The sequence below is a fragment of the Lolium perenne genome, chromosome 1 (genome assembly GCF_019359855.2).
Source record: "Lolium perenne isolate Kyuss_39 chromosome 1, Kyuss_2.0, whole genome shotgun sequence".
NCBI classification, from domain to species: Eukaryota; Viridiplantae; Streptophyta; class Magnoliopsida; order Poales; family Poaceae; genus Lolium; species Lolium perenne.
Window position 1 is genome coordinate 214,015,016 of NC_067244.2, and position 9,681 is coordinate 214,024,696.

A 9,681-nucleotide genomic window follows, 5' to 3' on the forward strand; every position below is an offset into this window, starting at 1 on the left:
TGCGGGCACTATTAGTATACTATGCATGAGGCTTGCAACTTGTAAGATATAATTTACATGATACATATGCTTTATTACTACCGTTGACAAAATTGTTTCATGTTTTCAAAATAAAAGCTCTAGCACAAATATAGCAATCGATGCTTTCCTCTTTGAAGGACCATTCTTTTACTTTTATTGTTGAGTCAGTTCACCTATCTCTCTCTACCTCAAGAAGCAAACATTTGTGTGAACTGTGCATTGATTCTTACATACTTGCTTATTGCATTTGTTATATTGCTTTGCATTGACAACTATCCATGAGATATACATGTTACAAGTTGAAAGCAACCGCTGAAACTTAATCTTCCATTGTGTTGCTTCAATGTCTCTACTATGAATTTATTGCTTTATGAGTAACTCTTATGCAAGACTTATTGATGCTTGTCTCGAAAGTACTATTCATGAAAAGTCTTTGCTATATGATTCACTTGTTTACTCATTGCATTTACATTGTTTCGAATCGCTGCATTCATCTCATATGCTTTACAATGGTATGATTAAGATTATGTTGGTAGCATGTCACCTCAGTAAATTATCTTTTATCGTTTACCTACTCGAGGACGAGTAGGAACTAAGCTTGGGGATGCTGATACGTCTCCAACGTATCTATAATTTCCGATGTTCCATGCTTGTTTTATGACAATACCAACATGTTTTGTTCACACTTTATATCATTTTCATGCATTTTCCGGAACTAACCTATTAACAAGATGCCACGGTGCAGTTCTGTTTCTGCTGTTTTTGGTTCCAGAAAGGCTGTTCGGGCAATATTCTCGGAATTGGACGAAATCAACGCCAAACCTCCTATTTTTCCCGGAAGCGTCCAGAACACCGAAGAAGAGTCGGAGAGGGGCCAGGAGGCCACCACACCACATGGCGGCGCGGGCCAGGCCTAGGCCGCGCCGGCCTAGGGTGTGGCGCCCCAGTGCCCCCTGCGCCGCCTCTTCGCCTATAAAAGCCCTTTCGACCTAAAAACGCAGTACCAATTGACGAAACTCCGAGAAAGACTCCGGGCGCCGCCACCGTCGCGAAACTCCAATTCGGGGACAGAACTCTGTTCCGGCACCCTGCCGGAGCGGGGAAGTGCCCCGGAAGGCTTCTCCATAGACACCGCTGCCATCTCCACCGCCATCTTCATCACCGCTGCTACTCCCATGAGGAGGGAGTAGTTCTCCATCGAGGCTCGGGGCTGTACCGGTAGCTATGTGGTTAATCTCTCTCCATGTACTTCAATACAATGATCTCATGAGCTGCTTTACATGATTGAGATTCATATGAGTTTTGTATCACAATTCATCTATGTGCTACTCTAGTGATGTTATTAAAGTAGTTCTATTCCTCCTGCACGTGTGTAAAGGTGACTAGTGTGTGCACCGTGTGGTTCTTGTCGTAGGCTATGATCATGATCTCTTGTAGATTGTGGAGTTAATTATCATTATGATGGTATTGATGTGATCTATCTGGTTATGTTGATCTATCTTACACTATAAGGTTACTTAAATATGAACAAATTGTGGAGCTTGTTAACTCCGGCATTGAGGGTTCGTGTAATCCTACGCAATGCGTTCATCATCCAACAAGAGTGTAGAGTATGCATTTATCTATTCTGTTATGTGATCAATGTTGAGAGTGTCCACTAGTGAAAGTATAATCCCTAGGCCTTGTTCCTAAATACTGCTGAGTTACTATCGCTTGTTTCTTGTTTCTTACTGTGTTACTACTGCTGCAATACCACCACCATCAACTACACGCCAGCAAGCTATTTGCTGGCACCGTTGCTACTGCTCCTATATATTCATACCACCTGTATTTCACTATCTCTTGGCCGAACTAGTGCACCTATTAGGTGTGTTGGGGACACAAGAGACTTCTTGCTTTGTGGTTGCAGGGTTGCATGAGAGGGATATCTTTGACCTCTTCCTCCCTGAGTTCGATAAACCTTGGGTATCCACTTAAGGGAAAACTTGCTGCTGTTCTACAAACCTCTGCTCTTGGAGGCCCAACACTGTCTACAGGAAAGGAGGGGGAAAGTAGGCATCACCCTACACCTAAGATAGGTGTAAGGGCGGCTAGATATGCAGGGGTTGCACTACGCAAGCATATGATACGAAGAACAATGCTAACCCTAACATATCTATGATAACTACGTTGCTCGCCATCAACAAGGCTTCAGTACGAGCAACGCATGAACAACGTGGAGCTTGTGCTGCCTAGATCGCAAGATGCGATCTAGGCAGCATGTCGCTTACCGGTAGAAACCCTCGAGACGAAGGAGTTGGCGATGCGCTGAGATTGATTTGTGTTGGTTGAACGTTGGTTGTTGTTTATTCCATAAACCCTAGATACATATTTATAGTCCGTAGACTCTCTAATCGTGGGAATAGTCCCAACCGGGCACGGGCCCAACTCTAACTACACCGACACGTATCCTAATATGTTACAGATACAAGGGCAAACTAGCCCAAACTTGCTATTCAAGGCCGATTCACGTATATTCTTCAATATATAATCTTCAAGTCCACCTTGATCGTGGCCCACCTCTGACTTGGTCAAATTCCGGTGATAACAGACCTGTGCCGCTTGTTGTGTACAGCATCTTCGCCATCTGCCCATTTGTTTGTTATCTCCATTAATGCTGATACTGTTTTTGGGTTAGTTCTTCCCAGATCCTCCACGAAATCTCCTCGTCGGACTCCTGCAACAAACGCATCTATGGCTCTCTCGTTAGATATGTTTTCTGCCGAGTTTTTGATGATGTTCCACCTTTGGATGTACTTCCTCATTGATTCATCATGTTTTTGTCGACACGATCTCAACTCCTCGAGTGTCGCAGGCTTTTTGCAAGTAGACCGAAAATTCTTGATGAATATGTCCTCGAAATCTGTCCAGCTATCGATGGAACCTACAGGAAGCTTCTTTATCCACGATCTTGCGGCTCCACTCAAGTGCACCTGAATGCTTTGCATTGCCGTTGCCCTTGTGCCGCCAATTAATTTCACTGTCTCGAGGTAATCTACCAGCCAATCCTCAGGATCCTGCAATCCATCGAATTTCTTGAAATTATCGGGTAGCTTAAACCCTGAGGGCACCCGAGTTTTTCGGACCCTTCTAGTAAAACATGGTAGCCCACACATATCCTCTTCGGCTATGTCTGGAGAGTGTCGATGTTCCCTTCTATGTTGTCGTGCCCTGTCTACCCTTGCCTGAGTTTCTGCGTCCCTTGCTTCGCCTGTTCTTTCGGGAGCTGCTGCTGCAACCGCAGGTCGTGGACTATTTTGCCTTGCTGATCCTTCGGGAGGCGTCGATGCGAACGCTGTTCCCATGGCTCCAACACCTGCCATGGCCATGTTATACAATGCTTCCCTTGGATCTCCAGGAGGTGGCCTAGATGCGAGGATAAAGGCTTGTGTCGCCATGTACCCAGCTTCCGGTGTTTTGGGAATGATGTTTCCTCTCGTGTCTATCAACATAAAGGACATGTCGAGGTTTTGAACTAGATTCTCTCTTTCTGTTTCAGGTATGTTTTGCAACCTTGACCTTGCCCTGTTCCGAGCTTCTCTGTGGCTATCTCCCGAAGTTCCTGAATGTCGACTGAGGTCTGCCCTTCGCCTGCTTGACGCGGAAGCTGCCTCCTTTCTTCTGTTCAGATCAGCTGTTTGTTTTTCCAATTCCCTTCCAGCTCGAGCGAGTCTATATTGGTATGCCTGCAATTCCTCGACCGTGGCGGTTGTCGCCATTGGTTCTGAACCATCCATAGCTCTTGCGGCTCTATCCCATGCTGCTTGTGACAACTGAACTCTCATACGTGGTGTAGGCCCAACGTATTTGTTGCCTAATCCTCGCCTAAAGTCAGAGGGATCGACGTATGGATTTCCCAGATCGTCGAAAACCTCCGATGTTTCATCCTGATCACGACTTGCTTCTCCGATGGCGTAGATTTGATGATATTTTGAATTCTGCGCCTTGCTGGATTCGGTGACACCATCATAGAGATTGGTGAAGACCTTTCCAATGGTGATAGATTTGTCGATGAAGTCGAAGCTGTCGACGCTTTCGGAATCGCTGCTTATATAGGAGTCCGCAGACGACTCGAAAGACATGTCGCTGAAGATCTTGGCGAGTTTTTCGCTTGCCTTGGTGCTGACGAAGCGTGGCGAAGAGGTTCCTTCGTCGCCTGACTCGACCGATGATGCCGAGCTTGAAGATTCAGTATGCTCCACGGAAAACCTCGGGAAGGTCGGAATTTCGAGACGATAACTTCCTTCCTTCCCGACGCGAAAGTGGAACCTTCCGAACGTCATCTCCATGGGCTCCTCCGGATATGTATATGCATCCAAACGGGAGGGCGGGTGAGGTACAAAATCAACGAGACCAGTTTCGATCTGTTTACCTCTGTCCATGATGTTGCTTGCTGCCGATGAAGTCGACCATCCTGAACGTGCCATCGAGATCAGCTCCTTGTCGCCTCTAAATCCCACAGACGGCGCCAATTGACAAGGTATTAACTTGTCAATGCCTACAAGTAGTAGACTAGGGTTTCGTTGGATGTAGAGGGCAAGTAGATCTCGAAGGTTTCAGCCGAAAAGTACTCGACGAAATAGAAATTAGGGTTTGCTCAACAATGATTCGATGCCTTTCTCGTCCCTCGACTCCCCCTTATATATGAGGCGGAGCCAAGGGATTCGTATTGTACAAGTTTACAGAGTCCGGGAAGGTTTCTAACTCATCCCGCAAGATTACACACAACACTTCTTATTACAACTCTAGCTTTCCTTAATAATATCTCTGGGCTTCCGAGTCTTCTTATTTTTCGGGTAGTGGGCCTTCAGCAAACCCCGGGTACTATCTTCGGTAGGCCCATTGGGGATGCCTATGTCAGGAGGCCCTGTCGTGACTGGTCGGATGAATATTGGGCATCGTGTTGAAAATTCTTCCAAGGTATATATCCCTTCTTTCATTCCTACAATCTCCATTCTTGCTGGTTTTACAAACTTTGATTCAGAGATTGGTTGTCGCATTAAATCGTGACTGGTCGGATGACTATTGGGCATCGTGTTGAAAATGTACTATGCAGAACACGAGTCATCTAAAATAATCATATGGTAGAGATATTTTAAAGAAGTGGATCTTATTCTATCCATTATGTTTTCTCTTTCAGGAATTAATATACATGGGATTATCAGCACAAAGCCAGAGGCTAATAGTCTGCGAAGCTAAGAAGGTACTTGGCTACGCGGAGGGTGGAAAATGAAATAAAATAGGGAAACTATAGTCGGAGACTCGGAGTGGTGCACAACAGAAAATAGGTATTTTACGTCGTGGTGTTTTGACATATGTTGAAATAAATAAAGGATGTCACCAATTCTATTGTACGAAGTTTAGGTTGCAACTTGAACCAGATGATTTCCATTGTCTGCAGCAATCATGAACTATTCATTTTGGTTCACTGATTTTCCTAAAATGTTATCACTATTTGCCAGAGCATTAGAACAATTACTTTGAAGACATATTTAAGAACATCAGGACTCAACCTCTCCTCAAGCTTATTAGTACATATACAAATACTAAGGATTCTATTCATTTCATATGTGAGTATTGACTTGTGCAAATCCACACTTTTTTGCTAGCCAACTTTGCTATTTCACTTGGAATCATGTTATTTTTGTTGTCAGTCCCATAATTGTTATATGTATCGGCATCAAGTTTAGCCCATTGTACCTACATGACGCTATGAGCTTGCAAAGATAGATATGGATTGTTTTGCCTCTTCTTACTTCCTAAAATGAATTGTACATAAGTTTGACTCTAAGCACTTGTAACAAAATTCATATCTCATATGATTCTGCTTATACTTGTACAAAAGTCCAGTACCCATCCAGAATCTTACGTCAATCGGTACTAATAAGCTCTGATGTATTTAACACTTGATGTTTATCCAATTTACTGTATCACCTCTGATTTTTGTATCTCAGTTCATTTTTTCTCTTTTTTTGCTAATTATGATGTAAGTTTCTGAGAGTGTTGGTTGTGATGCACCGATTTCAAATCAATAAAAGGAGGTAATCTATAATAACCTTGTGAGCAGAGGTAATTTTAAGTTGAAGATATTTTCATTAGTCAAGTTTGACTTCGCAGGGGCATATTTTAATTTCATTCATCATGTTTTTTTGTAGTTCAAATCAAGAATGGAGATGCTAGAGTTTCCATAGCTTGCTAAGCTATGATGATAGGTCAAGGGGGCACCTTGTCAGGTTCGATGAAATGCCAAGAATGTTATTCATCAACTGATCTACAACAAACTTTTATCAGGCTTTGATAAACAACGCTTTCTCTTTAGTTCCTTTAGTTTCTGAACAACAAAACTGAACCCACTTGAAAGTTGAAACTAACGTTTCTTAGCTATACCTGTTTAAAACTGAAAAAGTTCTGCAAGAGATTAATATATGATTGTTACAGTACCAACACAGGTTTCAGGCTATTCTGGTGTTGTCATTGAAGCCAGGGACATAATCTATAGCAAGTTTTCCTCTCTACCACGAAATTGGTTATGAGCACCGGTTAATTTTGCAACACAACAACTATGTTCAGGAGATATAATTGAGTATCTTTGTTATGTTTCTAGGTTTATGGACTAAGCATATGTTTGGAGTTCTAGATGTACCTCTGTATGTTCAGGTAAACCGAGGCTCTTGTTTAAATGATCATTTTATCATTGAGTTCATGATGAAGCAGTTGTGAAGTATGAAATGATTTTATTGTGGGAGTTTGTTATGAAGTCACCCTTACTGTTTTTCTTTGATGAAAGTATTCTTGATATTGGCACTTAATATAAGTATGTCTGTGATGCTGCAATCAACATGTTCAAAGAAAATTCTAATGACACACACCAATCAATGAATACTCCCTTTAGTTCCGGTTTACTAATGTGAAACTAGACTTAATGGTCGGCTTGGACTTAAACAATGGGAAACATTCTGAAGTTCACTACCAGTACAATTGTCTAGGTACATCAACAATGGCTATTTGAACCGAGTGAGATGCTAAATGATAACTACCAGTACAAGTACCGGACATGGCTTGTTAGCTCTCATGCCTCACTAAAGACCTTCGACATTCACGAATTCTTAGTCACTGAGTTGTGAGCCTGTGCAACCTGAAGGTTTCATGGAACCAACTTCTATTGTCGATAACTGAATATACGCTACAGTAGTTTTCTACAACTCTCGAATATTCTGTTGTTGATAACTGAATATATGCTAAAGTAGTGAGCTATAGTAGTGGTGCTACAACTCTGAAACAAAGATCAAGCCAATTAAAATCTTCCTACTAGATAACAGTTCAATTGATATAAAGAAATGGCCATGACAAGTTTTGTTGCTTAGACATATCTAGGGGCGGGGACAAAGCATGATGTGTCTAAACTTTTAGAAAATAGTCTAAGCTCATTATAAATCGAGCGTGAACTTCCAAAATTATAGCAACAATGTGGCTTTAGGTTACAAGTAAAAAATTATACATATACATACTGGTGTTTTTGTAGCATTAAAAAAACTGTATAGCATGGGATTTCCTTTAGCCTTTACTGAATGTACCTTCCTGAAATTGAACTTTTATATATTTATGTGCCAAATGGAATCAATCTTAACTATGGAACCACTTTCTATTTTTTATGCATCCTTTAGCTTTTATACCACTGCCGCTACCATGCTACCTCTCCCGACGGCTACCTCTTACTTGATTACGTGCTCCTGCAAGATGACGACAATTACAGACTGATTCCATTTATGATGCCTAAGCAATCTGATGTGCTTCCATATATTTTTCTTAAGAATGCACAGGAAGTAATGTAGTATATATTTAATTCATGCATAGGTTCACATGTTGTTGTATTGTATGCCTATATAATTGCCAAAACAACTCAAATTCTCCATGTGCATCCCACTTATTCAAATATTCTCATATACCTATTACTGAAGTGCCATACTGTAATATATCTCTCATATATAGTCATGTCATATTTACTGCATGGTTGACCTTGTACTTTGTGTTCAACGAGAGATGGAGAAAGATGAATCTCTGTAGGTTGTTGCAGGCTAACCTTTTGAAACATTGATTATTTGGCATCAGGTGTCAATGTATTGTCTGAAATTTTATTATCCTGGATCCAAACAGAACTACACCTAGTTCCAGTAGCTCAGGTTTCTTTGCATTATCTTTTTGTTCCATTAAGATGTGTCTTTTTTGGCTATCACTTCTGCTTGGGTCGCAATTATTTGCTTTGCAAAATACAACAAAGAAACTGTTTTTGTTGAGTTTCCGTTGATATAGGTTTGACTATCCAGGAGATCCGAAGACACAAGCTGGTGCCTTGATGAAATATCAAAGCTTCACTTGTTTTCTCTTGAAACCTTTGGGCACTAACCAATTAGATATGTCAGCACTGGGTATTTAAATCACAACACTTAAAATATACTTATTTCCACATCGCAAAAGCCTCCTTTTCAGCTTATTTCTTCCATGCACTGCCTGTTGTGTTTATACTTGGTCTACCTATTGCAACCTTTTGTGATATCAGAAGCACCAATGCTCGATGCTCGTCAATGTTGCCAGGTTCGTGGCATGGATGTGATTTAGGGACGGCATTTTATTTTTTCTTACTCACGATCATCAGAATTCGAGTTTAGGTGGATTTGTTTGCTGCGGTTTTGCAGGGGGATGTTGCATCAGGGATCCGGTGCTTTTTGTTGACCTACTGTATTGAGGCGAGGGGTTGGGTGTTTACCCTGCCTTTAGCCTTTTGTCCAGATGTTCGTCGCTGGCACCGATCTCTTCATCCCTCGTGAACCCTCTACCTCAGAGCTTCGATCATACATAATACTCCTCTCTGAACTTCCGAAGTCTAAACATTATTATTACTCCACTTACCATAATGTTTTTGGTAAATTGCAGCAGGTAGTGTTGATTTTTGTGTTGACTTGTCGACGACTTGATCTTGCAGCTTGCCGGGTCAGTTCTCATGATCATGGAGATCTATCTTGTACTGCGGAGCAGGAGGGAGGAAGCAGCAGATCCTGCCGCCTCGACACTGCATCTTGGCATATGAACTATTGTGCGGCTTCCTGGTATACATGCTCCTCCACTTTCTGTGAGGTGGAACGATCTCTCCATTTGTTTGATGTACCACCCCTTGCTACTTTTTTGTTCTTCACAATCTCTCTTTCCGTGTCAGTTTCTTCGGAGTGGTCATCGTGATTCCATTACCGGACATGCGAAGAGCCCTTTGAGATACAGGGTGTAGGCACATCACTAGCGATGTTGGCAGGCAATGTATTCCTCTCCACCTGTGATATCTATTGCAAAGTATTTACATTCGTAGCATTTCTTGGGACTGTAATACTCTTTTTATTTCGAAATGATTTTTTTATACAGACGGGGAAAGAGTTATGTGTTAGAACAATCTTTGAGATGATCATAGTAATTACCACTCGCGATCTTTGATAATTTGGTTAATACAGAGAGTTCATGTAGTGCTCAAGCTTTTGAGCTTTTTGGAGGGTTTTGTAAGCTTAATATAAAGTGGATGACACATGGAGTTGACCGTGACGAGGGAGGGATACTATTATCTTGAATTCTTGATCT

At 41.8% G+C, this 9,681-nt stretch overlaps 1 long non-coding RNA gene across 1 annotated transcript in view; it reads left to right on the forward strand.

Annotated features, from left to right (window-relative positions):
- Positions 1-6,119, forward strand: part of LOC127317413 (uncharacterized) — a 28,135-nt gene extending 22,016 nt beyond the window's left edge. Inside the window, exons 2-4 of the long non-coding RNA XR_007861144.2 lie at positions 4,925-5,105; positions 5,201-5,348; positions 5,425-6,119. This is a non-coding gene — a long non-coding RNA (uncharacterized lncRNA). The remainder of the gene's footprint in view (positions 1-4,924; positions 5,106-5,200; positions 5,349-5,424) is intronic.
- The last annotated feature ends 3,562 nt before the right edge of the window (positions 6,120-9,681 follow it).